Genomic DNA, 21,179 nt, shown 5'->3' with positions numbered 1-21,179 from the left:
CTCCAGATGTGAGAGAGATGAATTGGAAAATAAAAATGCAGATGAATGGCCTTACCTCTGTTAACTATTACATCAATTCTAGCCTTACAAAATTACTTTACAGAAACATGATCATAGGCTTTTCTCAATGTTGTAGAAAATATGCAAACTTAAGTTTTAAAATTTTAGATACTAATATATATTAAAGGACAAAGACCACAAAAATGTAAAAATAAATAATGTGCATACCTGTTAAAATCTTAATCTTTTTCAATGTACAAAATATCTTTTAATTGTTAAGACTTGCCTGTAACCTCAGTTTAACTCAGCATTTTTTTCTAAAAGATTTCTCATTGCTAATTAACTTTCAAAAAGCAGAAGACACCTCCTTTTGTACTGAAGGTTGTAATTTTCCAAAGCTTTGACTTTTGTTTAATATACCATAAATGCTATCATTTATGGTGTATTTTTGCTGAATTTTAAAATGCTATCATTCTGCAAGGTAAAGAACTAAGTGCTAAGTGAAATGTGAAACCAAAGTCTTCCTTGGAAACATGTTCCTCTGAGAAAAAGTAAAAATGTGCCAAATGTATCTCCACAAAGAAAGGAAGGACATTTGTCCTGATGTCTGCTCCAGGAATAACCTCCCAGGGGAGAGTTTTGAAAGGATTTGAGCATTTTAAATATCCTGAACTAAATTAGTTAATTAAAAATATGGGTGAGCAAAGTCCACTGAGGTTAAAAGGAGAACAATAGTCAGCGATCATTTATCACAGTGCCCTGTTCAAGGATTTCAAGATACCTGATTAACAGTGGCAATTCTCATTTAGATTCATTATCTGATGGAGCAGAGTTGTTATTGATCCAACAGCTGACCTCAATGCAGGCTTAGAGTGTGACAATAATAATCTCTCCATATAGTGTGCCTGCAGTCATTGACAGTTTGAGTAATGATTAGAGAAAATAGACGAATAAATAGACAATTCCTAAAAACTCTCATTCCATTTTTATTGATGCTTCAGACTTTCCATATGCTTCATATCTATCTTTTTGTCTTTCCTTTCTTCCTCTTTCTTTCTTCTTTTAAAGTTAATTATTAATTTTTTTTAAAAGGAAGTGTTAATAGAATTCAAATTGTTGGGAAGGAAAAAGTTCCCTCTAGCCTCCTAGATTCAGTATCTGGGACTCTGCAAATTTAACTGACAAAAGACAGATTAACAGGAGAAAAGGAATACAAATGTGTTAATATTTTGCATGCATGGGAGTTTACAGAAAAGAAGTGAAACTTAAAGAACCAGACTTGGGGGCTTATATACCATTTTAAACAAGGAAACGGGGCTTAGACTTCAAGGAATGGTAAATTGTGAGGAAGTAGCTAGAAAATATGTGGGGAAAACTAAAGGAAGCTAAGGGTTACTTCAGTGAGGTGTGTTTATCCCAGACTCATCCCAGGGCCAGGTCTCTGTCTCCAGTAATAGTTGCTCTTTTCTTCCTGGTTTGGGAGGTGGGGAGCTCCTTCAGGAAGGGAAATTTGTACCTCTCAGGTAGAGAACAAAGGAGAGTAAAGAACTCTTCCTGAATTTGTTGATTCTCAGTTGCCTTCAGCCTAAAATAATCCTTATACCAAAGTTACAGCCCAACAAGGTTCATTGCCCACTGCACAAGAGGAAGCCAATACACTGAGACAGCAGGAATTATAGCAGAGAAAGAGTTTAATGCGAGGAGAGGGGAGGAAGTTCTCAAATCTATATCGCTAAGAATTTGGGAGAAAGGGTTTTTAAAGATAGTTTATTGGGCAAAGGGCTAGGCAATTGGGTCTGCTGATTGGCTGGGTTTGCGGTGAAATGATAGGGGTGTAGAAATTGTCTTATTCTGAGTCAGTTCTTGGGTGGGGTTCACAAGACGAGTTGACTCAGTTCCTCGGTGTGGGCCACTAGTCTGGGTGGGTCAGCCATTCTACCAGAATCCAGGGCCTGGAAGATATCTCAATAACTAGCCTTAGGTTTGACAAAAGTGATGTTATGTATGGGAGCAATGAAGAAAGCTAAGAGTGTTTATGACCATCAGCTATATGACTTCTGAGTAGTAAGCAATTATAGAAAAGCAAGCTAGGGAACAAAGGCTGGTTGTATATATTTCCCCTACCACTCTTCCCACTATGTGGCCCCTTATTGATTTTATAAAGGGTAGTTTCACCAAAACCGCATATTTTAGAGTGGCATATTCTGGCCCCCTTCAAAATTCTTATTTTTCTTTCATCACATCTTAACAATAGTGACCAAGAATGTCTTCTACATTCACTAGATAAAATGATAATTTAACACCAGGAGGGAAAACTTGATTAAATATTAGATTTAAATGATTGTAATTTTCATGAGGAATGGAATGTAGATATGAAATCAATGCATTCAGAACTTTTCCTGCTAAAAATTCATGAAATGTCTGAGAGCAGTGGGCTTGAACTACATCAACACAATGCCAAAACATCTGGAGGGGAAGTGGAAAATGCAAGCAATTGTCCAGATACTTTGTCTACATAAAATTCAGCCATTCAGATGTTTGCTTTCCACAGACCAAACATCTAGATGATTGGCAAAATTCCTTCCATTTCTATCTGTGTCTATGAAACATCCCTCATCTACTCTGTTTTAACAATGAGCCACATCCCCCTGGAATGGGCTTCTAACGAGACAGTCTCTCCTACCCAACTCTTTGCCTTCTTTCAATGTATGTGTATCTGTTTGTAAAGTACAAAGGAAAGAAAAAATAGCAAATTGTCTGTCTTCTCATTTTAGAGTAAAGTAACTGCAGAACAATGGCTGAGTGGTTTGTATTTTCCTTGCAGCACCTAGCACACCAGGTGCAGTCAATAAACATTAAGCCATCAAATAAATCAGAATTCCAAACTGTGGTCTGAATTGAAGAATACATTATAGTCAGCTGCTTTTGCAGCAGGGTGAATTTCAGAAAAAGGCTCAATTGATTGGCTTTTTCAAACGTTAATGTGCATACAAATCTCCTGGGGATATTTTTTAAATGCGGATTCTGATTCAGGAGTTCTGGGCTGGGGCCCAAGACCCTGCCTTTCTATCAAACTCAGGTTACACTGATGTTGTTGGTCCATAGCTAAGTAGCAAGCAGATGGATTACTGGCAAGGAGAAAAGACGAAATCTGCCCCTTCACCAACTCTAAACCATATCTATTGTAAACAATATTCCAGATATATTTAAAATATCAAAGCATTTTTTAATAAAATAATTTTTAATCTAAAAAATTGAATAAATCTAAACCATCAAAACATAAAAAACTCTCAATATATAATCTGTAATCTAAAATTTAAAGGGCTATTTGCCTGGGGATAAAACAAAAAACAATGGTTTACGAAATGCTAACAGGGTCAGAGTTAACAGGAAGAGAGAGCCAAAAAAATAAATCTCAAACTAAATGTGTAAACACAAACCAGTAGGTACTTTAGTACAGGTCTTGAAATCATCCCCCTACTGCCTCAAAAGGTCAGTCTTCTAGATGTACTTACATTAAAAAATAATAATAAATTATTGAATGGAAGAAAACTCCAAACTCTGTAAAATAATTTAAAGAGGTTTCTTTTGAGCTAAACATATGCACCTGGGGCTCAAGGAACATGGTCTCAAGTGGTGTTGAGAAAATGCACTCTGTAGTTTTTGAGACAGAGTCTTGCTGTGTCACCCCAGGTAGAGTGCAGTGCCCTCACGGTAGCTGGACTACAATTTGGTTTTATACATTCATGGGGACAGGAATCACAGGTAAAACCATATATCAATACGTGGAAGGTACACACTGGTTTGGCCTGAAAAGGCAGGACATCTCAAAGTGATTTTAGGGATTTTTTAGGCAGCAATTAGTTGAAAGAGTTAAACTTTGTCTAAAGACCTGGAGTCAGGAAAAAGGAATGCTTGATAAGATAAGAGGGTCTTCTATCTCTCCTGTGATGCTATACCAGAATCAGGTTGGAAAGTAAGCCACAGTATACCAGTTTAATAAGATTTTATCATTTATAGGCATGACTCACCAGGCCTCTTAGGAAAGAATTTGGGCAAGAGAAAAAAAAAAAAAAGGTCAGAATTCAGTCATCAATGACAGCTTCAAGTATAGAACATCATAAATGCATCCATGATTTCAGTAGATTGATAAACTGGATGGTCTGTTTTAATAAAATCTTTATGATTCAGAATTAAAGCAATTTCTTAAATCATTTGCTTCACCATTATATCTAAATCATCAACTAGTGTTTGATACAGAAAAACCTTTATTCATTTAATCAACATTGAAATCAATCACTTTGGAAAAACACTGTGCTAGGCACTCCCTGGGAGTGTAGTACCGAGCTAGTATGGATTCTAGCATGGCTCTTGTAGTCTTATAGGAAGAAAATATGCATATATAAATAATTAAAATATGAATTCAAAGTATGGTGATTGTCATAAGAAATATGCAAAAAATGGGTTTCAGAAATTAAGAGAAAGCATGTGCAGAACTATGGTCGAACAATACCCCTTTCCAAAGTTCCTTGAAGTAAAATATCTGCATGGAGTACTTAATTTTCTGAAAAGCCTCCCAGATCCAATAATTTAATGATCATAAGAATTCTCATTCGTATATTCACTTCCAATTCAGGCCAGAAGGGATCCTCACCTGATAATAAAAGTCAAGACAACATACAAACAGTACCAACAATTTCCCAAGTGAATACCTGCAATACTCAGTCAAACAGCTTTCCAAATGTGTCTATAATCGGTAGTGTGCTCATAACTGTTGAGCAATCTGCTTCGGGGGAGGGGGAGGGAGGGACAGGGCGTAAGAGGAGCTCTAATTTATAGTCTTTACCAATTTCCATGGTGTAAATACTCTCAAGATGACTGATTTCAGGCTACTAACATGAGATTACTGAACTCTGAGTTGGGAGGATATGTTCACAATCCGCCCCTTACGTATATCTGATGACATTTATGCTTAGTGGCAAAGAAGGATGCAAGCTCTGGAGAAAAACTGCCTGGGTTTAAATCTTGACTCTGGGATTAATCAGAAATAAAAACTCTGGCACGTAACTCAACATCTCTGAGCTTCAGTTTTTTCTTTTGTAAATGGGAAATACTAATGGGCATTAAAAAAATTAATTAATATGTGAAAAAACTATCCTGTATTACTAAGCATTGACTATCATTGTTAATCCTAACAATTCTATTGGAAAATTCATATTTGAGAACTTTCTAATCACAATCTCCATGTACAGGGTCCTTCCATTAAGTGATATTTTTTACATCTTTTGAGATATAACCCTACTAGTTTTCTCCTCCTGGGCACTGTTAAAACTCTGAATCTCAAAGTGACATGGTCTGCATAGTTATGAAAATACTGTTTCTCTGGACCATTATATGAATATTATGAAAGATTTATCAAACATATTCATTCAATACTGAGTCTAAGAAAATTTCACTTGACATAATGCTTACAGAGTATACCACTCATTCAGGCTTCGAATTTATTCTGCTTTATCTTGGTCTCTAATTACATAGTATCACATTAAAGCTAGACTGTGACTTTCAATTGTAACTCTTTGTGTAGTATCTTAATCCCCACTGCCATTCACCTCACTTATGGATCAGATCATAAGCTATTTTGTGACAGAATTTCCATCTGTACATTGCCTCTTCCAGGGCTTGGCACATAGCACTTTAATAAGTATTTGTTGAATTAAGATGATTTAGTATTTTTGCCAAGATAAGTTCCATTAACTTATTTCCAAAAGAAGAAAAACAAGAACTCCAAAGCCAAAATGCTGGAAACTATACCTTTTATTTGGGGGACTCATAAAGCACATTAGCATAAATAGCTAATAAATAGCAATAAAGAATCTACAAAGTTTTGCACTTAAGAAACTTGTTTAAAATCACTTAACATAAAATTTTCTATTCAAGGAACTCTTATTCATAAGATATTTATAAATGTAATTATCCAAATACAGACATTTTTGAAAGTAAAATGGGGCACTGTTAATAATTATACCAGAAATCAGGCACAAACTAGGACTCTTATCAGGTGGACCTGGGTATACAGCCATCCTGTTTCTGAACACCATTTGGAAGTGGATAGAAATATGGAAATTCCCACAGGCACTGTTGTATGGATCAAAATTTAGGAAACGATGGCTGATCTAAATCCCTCATTCTACTGATGAGGATTAAAGAAAAGTTGCATTACCCCCCAAGTCCCCGGGAACCCCATCAGAGGCAGACCTGTGAATGAAATCCACCTCACTGGAATGGCCATTTCAGTTTCTGATTTATTCAAAGCTCTTGGATCCTGAAAGTAAAACAATTGATTGTTTGGCTATATTTTCACAAAGAAGAAAAGAAACTCTACACTTATATGCCTCTCTGGGAATATCATTTTGTTATACAGGAAGTACAGACATTGTGTACAATGAAATGCCAATCAGATGTCAACCGAGGATCCCTTGTTTCTTCAGAGATGTAGGAATAATTGCCTCGAGCCCTCAACAATTCCATGGCCTAGTGGAAGGCCAAGGTTCTGCTTCAAAATTTCTGCAGATTCCCACAGGCCTGGTTCTCATAGCCTCCTCTGCCATCTGGGCTCATAATTCCTCTGTGACATACTACATTAACCCAGACATAAAACTTGGCACTCTTCAGTTCCTGCTAAACAGGTATAGTCTCCAAAAGTTTTTAAAAGGTTTAGAAAAATTCTATAAGGAGGAAAAAAGGAAGGATTTTTCTCACAGCAATGCAAATGATAGTCTCAATTAAGGCACAGCATTCTTAAAAATATGTGCTGGCTCTTTATCCTTTGAATTTTTACTGGCCCCTATCTTCCTACCATTTTCTGGTTCCTCAACCCTGCTCCTCCTCCCTTCTCTTTCCTCTTTCTATTCACTATCCTCCTCCTTACTGGGCATTTAACTACAAAATTCTTTACCCTGTGCTCAGAAAACAAAAACAAAAACTTTTCCCCTTGCCCTGAAATCTCAGTATTACCTAATATTCTTAACGGTGATGCGATATGAGTGTAGGGTATATGTCAGGGGTTAGGGGCTGGTCTATCTCAATCCTTCTTCCAATGAAGATACCACATACTTTTAAAGGAATCCAGGTGGAAATAATATTCGGTGCCTCATTAAGCAATTATATAGCTTGATTAAAAGACAAGTGAATTTCTTCAAAAAGAAATTATGGTGACTTAGACTAGGGTGGTAGCAGTGAAAATGGAGAGAAATGGACAGATATAAGAGATGCTTGGAAATTAGAAGGCACAAATGTTGGTGGTAGATTAAGTAAGTGAGGATGAAGAGAAATAATGAAGCACAACCCCAAGTTCTCTAGCTTGGGCAGCTGGAGAGTTTGGTGGCCCCAAAGTGATGAGCCCTAGGAGGGAGCAGATTCAGAAGGGGATATGACAAGATCAGCTTTGGAAATAAATGAACATGAAGTGCCATGAAAAAACCTTTAGGAGATGCTCCCTAGACAGTTGTATGTGTGTGTTTGGTACTCGGGAGAGTGAGAGAGTGATAGATACTCAGAAGTATCTGGGTCCAGGTCCTATCTCTCTCACGTAATAGGTCTTGAGCAAGCTACTTAAACTCTCCATGCCACGGTCCCTTCATCTGTACAATAAGGATTACTATTATGCTTCTATATTGTAAAGATATATCAGGATACCTGAAATAACATATATGAAGCTCTTAGCCCATCTCAGTAAAAAATAATTCTAAAACTACTCATTCAGCACCTCCTATATGCCTGACACTGTTCTAAATGCTTTATATCTATTTACTCATTTAATCTTTACAACAACCCTATACCATAGATACTATTATTATCTCCACTTGCTAGATGAGGAAACAAATGCAGAGAAGGTAAGCAGCTTGCAAAGCTTATAAAGCAGAAAGTGACAGATTTGAACCCATGCAGTCTGGATACAGAGTCTGCATATTTAACCACTGCATAAGACTTTCTCTTAATGATATTAGCTATAAATTTTTATAATTATGGATTCAGAAGTCACCAGAATATGATGTGGGAGCATATGGGAAGTTATTAAATAATAATACAATAATAGCTAAATTTAACTGAATGCCTATTCTTTGAAAGGCAGCATGCTGAATGCTTTATATGGATATTTTATTTAACTTTCTCAACAGTTCTATGAAGGAAGTTCTATTATTTCTCTCATTTTGAAGAGAAAGAAACTGAGACAAGGAGAGGTTAAGTAGCCTGTCAATGTCACAAAGATATAAAGTAATGGAGTCAAATTCAAACCCAGACAGCACCTGACTCCCACACTCTAAAATGAAATATTGGAGTAGGTAAGAAGAAAGCATGAGATAAAGTCATAGGGAACACTTGGTTCCATTATCCTTCTCAGAAATTCTTTTAAATGTAAGCAGTCACCCCTCCATTCCCTTTGCCAAAGAGGACTAGAAAACACGCCTTCCTCCACCCTTCCACAGCACGTTGCCTACACCTCAGTTAAAGCACCTGGCCATGCTGTCATCACCCGACATCCATTTGTCCCACTGGGATTTAAACCTGACCGTAACAGGAACCCCTCATTCATCACCAAATCCCTTCTAGAATCCAGTGCCTTTATCAGCCACTCTTTAAACATGTGCTGAATTAAATTGACTAGGAAGGATTAGTAAGATGGAAAGCGGAGAACAGAGCCAGACAAAATGGGACAGAAGGAGCAAGGTAGAAGAAACACTGAGAAGCAGCAAGAGAAAGCTTCTTGTCCTGTCTTCCTAGGCTGTGCAGGGAAAAACTAGTTGTAGAATAGGGCAGGAAGTAGAATTCCTTTCCAGATCCTTCATCTACCTGGTAGGCTTGGGAGATCAGGAAGGCCTTCATAGAGGAGGTGACAATGTGGCAAAGTCTTTAAGGAAGAAAAAGAGCTTCCACCAGATATGAAGGTGATAAAGCACAGACAGGAGAGCATTCCAAGACACATTTAAGGAATCACTCTCTATTTCTTGATTAATGGAAGAATAAGATTAAATAACTTGGCAGGGTCTATGATAAAGAATTTTATGTGCCATGGAAAGTTTAGGCTTCAGCCTGGACAGTGGAGATTCTCAAACTCAAAAGCCCATAGGAGCCAGGGAGCTAACATCAACAAGACAGATTTAGGGGGTCTCCTTGTCAGATTGTAGAGCACCTTCCCTGTCTGTAGGAACAGCCTCTACTTAGTGTCAGCCTTCTGTTGCTGTACTGGAATGCAGACACACTGTGGCCAGACTTTCAACTCCCCAAGAGAAACCAGAAATCTAAATGTTTATATAAAATAATGCTAGTTTTAAGTGCTGACAAGCTCCTCCCAGAGAAAGGAGAATTGCTGAATGTTTTTAAGCAGAGAAATAAAGGATCAAATTTTCATTTTAAAAAGATTACTTGGGCATCCACCAGAAGGACTGACTATGAAGACCTACTACTAGTAGCAGCCAGAACCATCTTACTGCAATTGAACTCAAGAAGCCTGATCCAGTGATGAAGTTGGAAAAAAAGAATTTATAGTTAAGAAATATTTGGACAGTAGAAGGATTAGACTTGTAAACTAAATGGAAGTAGGGACAGTAAAGGAGAGAAAGATAGAAGTGTTTCTGTCTAAAATTGCATGGTGTTGAATGGATAAGTTGAGTTCACTCTTAGACATGTTAATTGTCAATGCCTATGAACTTAAGAGGTGATGAGTAATTCTGTTAAAAATAAAATTATGAAAATCATGTAGCAACTTTAAAAGGTGATCATGCCTTGATATTATGTAAGGAAATTACTGTAAATATATATCTATGCCTTGATTACAAAAATTTCCAATGATGTACAAATTATATAGGCATACAAAAGCTAGATGTAATTTTGAAAAATGAAAAGGGCTTAATATGTTGAAATGACAGCATTCTAGGTGATTGATTCTTTTCATTTATTTTATTGTGATCTCATAAAAATTGTTTTGCAGTAGAAATAATAAAAAGATGTCCAATAATTTCTGTGAGAGTTAAGAGAAGATTGCTATAAACTAAAGAATTTAGGGAAGGCTTGCTGGAGGAGGTGAAGCTTGAACAAGGCCCTGAAGGAGTAGAAAGCAATTATTGCCTAAAGATGAATGTTTCCCTTGCTTCTACATGAAAAACTGTAACTACTCACAAAAACAAAAAACACAATTCTATGTAAAAGCAAAGCCATTTGTAACCTTGAAACTAATCCGATATGTATCTAGAAATCCACTCTGAATTTTCTTTCTTTTTTTTTTTTTTTTTTTTTTACAGGAGAAAAGCCTAGAAATTTATTTAATACAAGTTTTATGTGGCATGGGATCCCCTCATAAGGAAACAAAGACCTAAAGAAGCAGTTACAGTCAATAACTGATTTCTTGAATTGGACAAAAATAGTTAAGTTGTGAAAAAACAATAAAATTATGTGGGGAGGCTTAAAAGATAAGAGTTATTTTAACAAGGTCTGTATGGAACTCTTTTGGTCTCAACTTATCTTTGAGGATAAGGATGTTATTCCTTTTGGTATAGGGAGGGTGTCTTAACATGGGAATTTCATGTCCTGTGAAACAGAAAAGAGGTTAGAATGATCTTGCACCTGCTGTTTTTCAAGTGCCTTTAATTCAAAATAGTCAATATATCAGAATGGTATAGTTTTTATTCCTTCAGCTTAAATGTAAGGTTAGTGGTTTCCTAATTCAAAGAATCAGGAATATGAAGTTTCCCGCAGCATTTTACACCAAAGATAACAGATAAGCCTATGTTTTTTATTTAAAAAGTGGCTTGATGAAGTGGTATTTTTAGGGATCTAGAAATCAGAAAACCTGGATCTAGCACATATTCAATCATCAATTAGTTGTTGCCTCTATTCAGTCACTCTTTCTCTGTGGTCCTCCACTTTTCTTTTGTAAAATGGAGCAACTGAATTTGTTGAGTTATTACATTTCTATGTAATAATAAAATAATTTTCCCTGCTAAAAGTATAGTACTCAGATTCTTCACGTAAATCTCAAGGCTTATAAAATTATTGACACACCCTATTTTGTGTTTTTATTTTGTTCTTGATTAAAGGAGTACATTTTTAAGATCATCCATGCCTTTCTAACAAATGAGTTTGTCACTCAGAAGCAGCCAACCTTAAAGAACAGTGGAATGATCTATTAAAGGCTCAGCTAAGGTGCCAGCACAGGAACAACACATTGAGAATTTAAGACACTGATTTCTATGATTCAGTATATGAGCTAAACCAATATTTGTCATATGTTACTGCTATGGTCTGAATGTTTTTGTCCCTCCGAATTCGTATGTTGAAATCCTAACCCCCAAGTTAATGGTATTAGAAGGTAAGGCCTTTGGAAGGTAATTAGGTCATGAGGGTGGAGTCCTCATGAATGGTATTAGAGTCCTTATAAAAGAGATCTGAAAGATACTCCTCATACCTTCCACCATGTGAAGACACAGGAAAAAAGGTTCCATCTACAAGGAAGCAGGCTCTCACCCGACACTGAACCTGCTGGGATCTTGGATTTCTCAGCTTCCAGAACTGAGAGAAGTAAATTTCTGTTGTTTACAAGCCACCTAGTCTATGGTACTTTGTTATAGCAGCCTGAATGAACTAAGACAGGTACCGTGTCTACAATAATTGAATACTAAACTCCAAGAACAAAAAGGTAAAAATAGAAGTGTCCACTCTTATTATACTCAGTAACCCACTTGTGTTTGTGCTTCCTGTCCCACAACTGTAGGCTCTCCTGGGTTACAGGTCCTGATTCCCAAAGGGGAAACACTTTTGCTAGGGACACAGTGGTGGTTCCACTGAACTAGAAGCTGTATCCACTACTTGGCTAATTTAAACCTTTCATGATATTGGCAGTCAAAGAAAGGAGTTACTGTACTGGCTACAATGATTAACCTTGATTACTATGAGAAGCTAGAACTGCATCTACACAATGTGGGCAGGCTGGAACATGTTACGAATACAGGAGATACTAACAAAGTATCTGTTAGTAGGTTCATGCCTAGTAATAACTGTCATTAACCAATCCCCAAACCCAGTAACAACAGGGAAATAAAGTGCTTAGAATCCTCAGAATTAAGGTCTGGTTCACCCGAAAAGGAAAGCATACCAGTGGAAGAATTGGCAGAGGTTGAGGGAAACCTATAATGGATGGTGGAGGAAAGCTGTCAGTGTTAACAAGTATAGCCTTAGGACCAGCTGTAGCAGCAGGGACTGTAGTTGCTTTTCATGAATCCTCTTGCCTTTGTTCTTCTAGGAAAATGCAACTTGAAAGTGACTCTGTGGCTTTTAGTTTGCTTTGCTGTTTCAGAATACCACAGACTGGGTAATTTATAAACAATATAATTTTATTTTATTCAAAATTCAGAAGGCTGGAAAATCTAAGATTGAGGAACTGCATCTGGTGAGGTCCTTGCTACATCATAACATGGCAGGAAACATCATATGGTGAGGAAGTGTATGCACAAGACAGAAAGAGAAAAAGGAGTTTGAACTCCCACAATAACTGACCTACTCCTGCAATAATGACATTAACCCATTTATGAGGTTGAAGCCCTCATAACCTAATCATCCCTTAAAGGTCCCACCTCTTAACAAACACTGTCACAATGGCAATTAAAGGTCAACATTACTTCTGGAGGACACTTTCAAACCATAGCACTGGTTGAACTTGTATCTCCACTTTCCAGAAGGATGTGATGTCCTCATTCTTTATTTTCTTTTTTTAAATTTTTTGTAGAAACAGAGTCTCACTATGTTGTCCAGCCTGGTCTTAAACTCCTGGCCTCAAGGGATCCTCCTGCCTCAGCCTCCCAAAGTGCTGGGATTACAGGCGTGAGCCACCATGCCTGGCCATGTAATGTCCTCATTCTGAAAACAACAACAAAAATGTTCCCATGTTTTAGTTTGTGAACCAGGTATAGCTGGAGGCCACAAATGGATCTGAATGTTGCAAAGAGCAAACTGTATAACACACATCTTTTTGCAAATTTTCTGATTGTATTGGCTTCACTTCCAGAGAGCTGCTATCATAACCATCCTACTCAGTGCAGAATAATGAATTTTTGCTACCTGACTCCAACCAGCAACACTCAGAGCCTCTGTTTTCTTCCACTTTCTATCTGATTCTAATTCAGATGAAATGCCACACCATAGAACACTGGTTTTGACTTCTGAGAAGCTGCTGAAAATGTTGGGTAATACAAACAAGTAGTGTTGAGAAGTTAACTCCATGTAGGGAAAAATTTGACCAGTGGGAGGCAAGTGATTGGAGAGAGCCAGGCAGATAAACTCTGCTTCCATTTCTCCCTCCAATGGAATGTTCTAAATCATGATTTTGCCACAAAGCTGTCCCAGAGTATTGACCTGCTGAATGACCTGCTATCTCTTTCAGGTAATGTGAAATACTAGCCTACATGTTAGTTTGTGTTGCTTACAATCCTTCCCTGTCTTACTTCTCTTTTCTCTCACTCTTGCTGCTCTGGAAGTATCTCTCTCAAATAAAGCGTTAGCCCTTAGCCCTTGCCTCTGATTCTATTTTCTAGGGAACACAAGCTAAATAACTACATTATCTAGATTCCTTTGAAGTTAGAGATGATCATACAACTGAATCCTAACCAATGGAATATAAAGAGAAATGATACATACCACTTCCAAACTTGGCACATGAAATTTTAGAATTGCTAGGCTCTGCTCTTTACCCCTATAAACTGTCTAAAGAAGAAAAAAAGAAAAAGAAAAACAAGGGCCTTCTTGAAAACCTATATATAGTAAAGGCTCTATTAGCCTGGGTCTCTGAATGACTGAGTGGATGAAAGCTGTCTGCAGACTTGTTCTCATTCCCTCTACTGTTACATGAACAGAAATAGGCTTCTATTAATATTACTATTACATATTTGAGGTCTGTGTGTCACAGTGATCAGCATACCCTAGTTAATAAACCTATATCATCATTAAACCAACAACCATAATTAACAAAGATTAGGGTCCTTAAAAATGTATAATGCTAAGTCTGAAAGTCACATTTTTCTTTTCTTTTTTTTTTTTTGCTTCATTACCTAGAACAATATTTTATTTGCAAATTTGTATAAATTAAGTAAAATAACAAATTCATTATGTTTTTCCAAAATTCGCTGTTAATATGTCTTCTTTAAAAAGCCACTTCTACCTCCTTACATTCCAACCACCCTCCAAACACCTCCAGAAAAAAAAAATCCAAATTATCCAAACTGGCAGCTGCTCATCAGCATAGATGTTTTATGCTGCTTTTACTAACAAAGGCTATTATCTTAGGATGCAATAGAAAATAACTCAGATTCAACCATTGAAACTAACAGACTTCCACATTTCTATACTACATGTTACCCATGAATAAAAACAATTACTCTCTAAAAATTAGAGAAGTCCTCATGGGAGGAGCACTTCATTTTTTGATGTTATAAGAGATTGTGCTCTCTAATCTTAAAAACTCAGGAGGATACTGTAGTACATAACCATTTCTTCCATTTGCAATTCCTGCTCGATCTGCTCAATCTTTTATACAAACAACTCAAATATCTCTACCCAATTCATTCCGTTTTTCCCTCTTGATACCCATACAATCACTCTCTAAAGGTAAGCCTGTGATATAATGGAAATAATAAACTTCCTACTTTCTCTCGCAGTACTGTACTCAGTAAGAAGAGAACAGATGCTGGGTCAGTCATGTGCTGAAAATGGATGTCAGCAACACACCTGAAAAGCTGCTAAGGAGGGACACAACACAAAGCAAAGACCAGGGAAGTGGTGAGTCAGGAGTGCTGGATAAAGTCAACATCTGTGGCTTCTTGCTGGATTGGAAGAAACAGTCCATATAGACCTTGTTAGATCATAGCCTCACTCATGGGACAGCTTACATGGTGGAAAAACTTTACATTATCTTTGTTTGTTCATTCATATATATTTACTGAGAACTTATTATATACCAGGGGCAGTCACTAGGAACATACAAGATAATGAGATACCTGTTCTTATGAAGCTTGTGGGCTAGTCTGGAAACTCCATAGTACACTTTCTACAAATCAAAGATGCCAAGGGAGTTCCACATGCTTTTCTGGAAACAATAAATTATAAAAAAAAAAAAAAGTGATTTTTATCACCTTAAATATCAATTATAAAACTTCTAAAAGTATCCTGGGATGACTTAAGATATACATCTTAAGACCCTGGTTTCTGAACTAAAAATCAGAACACAACTTCTGATAAATAGTAATTCAAACCATTTACCTAGGTTTTTTTTCTCTCCTAAGATCTTTAAATAATTATCTGATTTGCTCCTGTCAGTCAGGTATTGGGTCCCCATTTTCAGTTAAAAAAAAATAGGGCCTCAGAGAGGTTAAATAAGGTTATATATCCATTCTTTCATTTCTATGTATTTATTTATTTATTGGGCATCCATAGGTACACATATTTATTGGACAGCCATTATATATTTTTGGACATATTTATTTGGCATCCATTATAATTGTGTGTATTAGAGTTCTCCAGAGAAACAAAACCAATAAGTTATAGATATAAATATATAGAGATAGAGAGAGAGAGAAATAGAGAGAGTGAGAGAGATTCATTATAGGAATTGGCTCACAAGGTTATGGAGGCCAAGAAGTCCCATGATCTGTCATCTGCAAGCTAGAGAACCAGGAAAGCCAGAGGTATGATTCAGCCTGAATCCAAAAGCCCAAGAACCAGATGGACTAATGTCTGAGGGCAGAAGAGGATGGATGTCCCAACTCAAAAAGAAGGAAATTTATCTTTCCCCTGCCTTTTTGTTGTATTCATGCCCTCAACAGATTAGATAATGCCCACCTACATTTGTGAGGGCGATCTTCTTTACTCAGTCTATTAATTCAAATTCTAATCTCTTCTGGAGACACACCCAGAAATAGTATTTTACCAGATAATCTGGGTATTCCTTACCCTTATCAAGTTGGCACATAAAATTAACCACTATAGGATGTACACACTATTCTAGGCAGGAAAGAGAACAAGGAACAAAAGAGACACCTCACCCCCAAGCACACAACCACCACCAAAAGTAAAAACACCTGCCCTCATGGAGCTTGCCTCTTGGAAGGAAGAAAAAAGATTTATATGAGTAAAATACATGCTTTTTAGATAGTGAAGAGTCTAAAGGGAAAAATAAATCAGGGGAAGGGAAAAGGACATGTCCAGGTAAGGGTTGCAATTATAGATAGAGAAGCCTTAGAAGGACTGGCTGAAAAAAATCACAGGTGAGTAAACACCTCAGAAGGTGAGGAAATGAGCTGTGTGGCTGGGAGGGGAACACTCTCCAGTGTGAGACTATGTAACTGCAAAGGTTCTGAGTTGGGAGCATGCTGGCCTGTTGGAGTTGCAGCAATGAGGACAATGGGCTGGAGTATAATAATCAAGAGGACAAGCAATAAAAAAAAGTCAAAGGAACAAAAGACATCCTATAAAAAAGACATCTGCACTTGAATGTTTATGGCAGGACAATTCGCTATTGCAAGGATATGGAAACAACCCAAGTGCCCATCAATCCATGAGTGAATTAATAAAATATGGTATATGTATACAATGGAATACTACTCAATTACAAAAAACGATGGTGATCTAGCACCTCTTAAATTTTCCTGGATAGAGCTTGAGCCCATCCTCTGAAGTGAGGTATCACAAGAATGGAAGAGTAAGCACCACATGTACTCGCCATCAAATTGGCACTAACTGATCAACACGAAGGTGCTCACACGGTAGTAATATTCTTGGGGGATTGGGGGGTTGGGGGTGGATAAACTCACAACTAATGGACGTGGTGAGTGTTGTAGGGGGGAAAGGACATGCCTAAAATCATGGTTTGGGTGTGGCAAAGTCATAACGTAACCAAAATGTTTGTACCCCAATAATATCCTGAAATTAAAAAAAAAAAAAAATGGTCAAAGAAGGAAAGGAAAGAGATGAAAGATCGTGCAAAACCTTTGGTGTTTACATAGTCATTGTAAGAACTTTGGCTTTTATTAAAAGTAGGATGGAAAATGACAGGAGGTTATTGAGAATTGGAAAGATGTGATCTGACATATTTTAACGGAATCACTCTTCCTGTCGTATTTAGAATAGACCAGATGTCAGGAACCTACAGCCTTAAGGCCACATGTGGCCATCTAGGTCCTTAGTGTGGCCTTTTGAATGAATCCAAATTTTACAGAACAGATCCTTTTATTTTTGTTTTTTATATTTTTATTTTTAAAATGAACATATTTAAAATAATAATGAATAAAATAAGTTTCAATGAAATAATCCTCCCAGATTGATGGGCACAATTAGAAGATTAGTAAGCCATAAGGGGCTAGAGTGATGGCTGCTATACTTATGATTTAGTTTTAACTTCCCCCACCTAACTGGCAGTACTAAGGCACAAGGCTGGTTGATGAGAGTTTATGGGGGGTTGAGTACTTCAGTCTGTTATCAGCTTTTGACAATGGTGAACTGTGTTTCTGTTTGAAGTGAATTTTTTGAATAGTTGAATAGCTCAAAGGTATTTTTAAATTCTGTCTGCTTAACAGCCAATCATGTCAAAAAAGACCAGGAGAACGCTGAAAGAAGAAAACAAATTTTTTAGCGAGGATTGGGAATTGCAATATTATCTTGTTTCTGTTAAAGATAAGATGATTTGCTTGCTTTGTGATACTGCAATACCAACATTAAAGAAATTTAATGTTCATCAGCATTATAGCACTCCTAAGGACCACAAATATTTTAAATTACAGGGAGAGGTGCAAAAAGTTGTATTGCAGAAATTAGAAGATGAAAAGCAAAAGCAAAGACAATTCTTTCAAGCAGCAATAAGACCTAGAAATAATGCCACAGAAGCAACTTATAAAGTAGCTTATATACTCAGGAGAAAAGGGAAGCCATTCAATGATGTAGAAACTGTGAAGAAATGTATTGTCAAAGTTGTAGGATAAACCATGATAACATTTCAAAGTAGAAACAGCTGCCTCTTTCAAGGAGAACCACAACTGATCGGCAGCAAGAATTAGTCTTCAACTTAACAGAACAACTTGATGCAATACTTCAAAAGGAAAATATATATCATTCACTTGCTTTGGATGAATCAACTGATACCACCAACTCAGTGCAGTTTTTATCCTTTGTTTGGGTCATAACAGAAGATTTTCTTTGCTACTAAGTGTTACTCGCTTTGGGCACTCCTGCGAACAGAACATGGGGAATAGATATTTTCAACAACTTTCAAGATAAATGTTGTGAAGTTGAACTGAATTTGGTAAATTTAGTGAGTGTATGCCCAGATGGTGTTTTCCATGGCAGGAAAACATGAAGGGCTTATTGCACAGATTAAAAAAAGTATTAACAGATTCAGATACTCTCGTTTCTTTTCATTATATCTTGCATAAGCAAAATCTCTGTGCTAAAGATACTATTTTAAGTGACACTTTGCAACAAGTTATAAGTATTGTTAATTACATTGGTACAAATGCAACATGGCATCATCAGTTTTGTAACATGCTGAAGTTGAACAATGAGGTATTCAGTGTAGATTTGCGGTGACATTCTAAAGTGTGTTGGCTATTGCAGGGACAGGCGTCAGCCAAAATTTTATCTTTGCAAGAACAGAAAGTTAAATTTTATGAAGAACAGAATCAGCAATGTGAATTATTGAAAGAAGATTTCTATAGGAATGCAGCATTTCTGTATGATATCATGTCAAATCAAAGTGACTTGAATATTTCTTTGCAAGGTAAAACTAACTACATAGCATATGTGGCAAAAAAATTCAAGCATTTCGAAAAAAGCTATGTTTTTTCAAAACACTTCTTCTTCAAAAGGAAATTTTGGATGAACATTTTTCCCAGCTAGCAAAAGTCATTGATGAGCAGGATGATATATGAGAATCATTTGAAGAATACGCACAGCAGCTCACGCCTGTAATCCTAGCACTTGGGAGGCTGAGGCAGGCGGATCGTTTGAGCTCAGGAGTTCGAGACCAGTCTGAGCAAGAGCCTGTCTCTACTAAAAAATAGAAAGAAATTAGCTGAAGAACTAAAAATATGTAGAAAAAATGGCATGGTGGCGCATGCCTGTAGTCCCAGCTATTCGGGAGGCTGAGGCAGTAGGTTTGCTTGAGCCCAGGAGTTAAGTTTGAGGTTGCTGTGAGCTAGGCTGATGCCATGGCACTCTAGCCAGTGCGACAGAGTGAGACTGTGTCTCAAAAAAAAAAAAAAAAAAAGAACACACAGCTATTATAGACCTATTAATTGGAGAATACAATGAAAGGCTCAGTGACTTTGAGAATCATGACATCACACTCAAATTAGCATTTTGGCCTCACCAAGGCACCTAAAGAACTACAGATGGAATTGATTGAGCTCTCAGTAGATGACATTTTAAAGTCATTGTTTGATGCAAAGAAAGATCCAGTTGAAATATGGAAAAATGCAGTAGAATACTCGCACCTTCGGCAACATGCCTGAAAAATGCTTTCTTGCTTTTCAACCACTTATTGCTGCAAATGTACATTCTCCTACCTAACCCAAATCAAGAGGCCCTTAAGATCACAATTGACTGATACCCATTTAGAGGATCAAATGAAACTGCAGACCTCTAGGCTGCAACCAGATATTCAAATGCTTTCCAACAAAAAGTAGGCACAGCAAAGTCATTAAAAGGTTAGTTAACTTTAAAATTAACAAAGTTTCCATTTTTTGAAATTATTAATACATAGTAGTTAGATTTAAAAAAAAAAAACACACATTTTTAAGTATATCTACTTGAAGTTTCTTGAATGCAGCCTTATTTGATTACAGCTAAATTAATGCAGGCTTCCAACATGAAAATGCTCCCCATCCCTGGAATAGACTGTAGGGAGTTAAAAGAAGAAACAGTGAGACCAGACCAAAAACTCTTGCAATAATCCAGGTGAGAGATACCTGTGGCTTAAACCAGAGCAGTAGTAGTGAAAGTGCTGAGAAATGGCCATCCAGATTCTGCACATACTGTGAAGGTGAACTCAACAGGATTTTCTGACAGATCAGATGTGGGTTGCAAAAAAAAAAAAGGAAAACAGAGATGACTCCAACATTTTTGGCCTGAACAACAAGAAGACTGGATTGTCAGTTACTGCAATATGAGACAATGGTACAGAATCCTTAAACTCAGAATCCACAAGGATTATAAACTATAGGCCATGCCTAGTTCCATGTAAATTATAATCTAAAACTATTATTTTCATTTTTACTTTTCTAACTAACAGCAAGGAAAAAGCAAGCAGAAGCAAATGGAGATAGAAATAATTTTTTTAATTAGTCAGAAACTATGTCTTCATCAACCTATCATTCTGGATTTCTCACTATTTCACTGGAATATTTCCTCATTTCTACCCATCTGGTTATCTTAGTTTGGCTTCCCCCCAAAACAGAGTCTGCCATAAGGGATTGGATGCAGGGAGTTTATTTTGAAGGCATTTCTCATCCAGCAGGAGCATGGACGACAGAAATGGAGTAGAGAAAGAAGTAAACCAATGCAAAGATGCGTGGTGGAGCTGATGACCGCTGTGAGCAATGAGGCTCAGTCCTGTTGGCGATCTCTGAGAAACCACATACAATGCATCTCCGAATTTTCCCTCTGACAACTCTGGGACATTTTCTACTGTCTTCTACTGCCATTAGTTGAAGGCTGACATCACAGACATTAACTCCACCACACTTATGGACTGTCTCTGCTGTGTTAAGCAGCTTTCTAGAATTAAAGAAAAGCCCTGAGGACAAAAGCAGAGCAACATCATAGTGACATTTGAGGTGGGGCATTGTCAATGTGCATGCAACTGTTTAGCCACTTTCCCTTAAAGCAGGTGGGAAGCAGGTGATGTGTGGTACAGGTCACCACAAATGACTGCTACACTGGGTTACACAGGCTGCTTTGCACCTACCCTGTGCTTTCTCTTTTCTTGTTCTATCTTCCTTCCCACCACCCATCACACTCCCAAACACTTTACTACTTCCTCCCTACCTGCGAGTTGTGACCAGCAGTCAAAGTCCAGGTAAAATCTCACTTCCTCCAAAAAGACCTAAGGCTATTTCCAGTGAGAAATGCCTTCTACCCTTTTTTTC

Source organism: Eulemur rufifrons, chromosome 7 (assembly GCF_041146395.1).
Source record: "Eulemur rufifrons isolate Redbay chromosome 7, OSU_ERuf_1, whole genome shotgun sequence".
In the NCBI taxonomy this organism is placed as follows: Eukaryota; Metazoa; Chordata; class Mammalia; order Primates; family Lemuridae; genus Eulemur; species Eulemur rufifrons.
Note: the sequence above shows the minus strand (reverse complement) of the source record.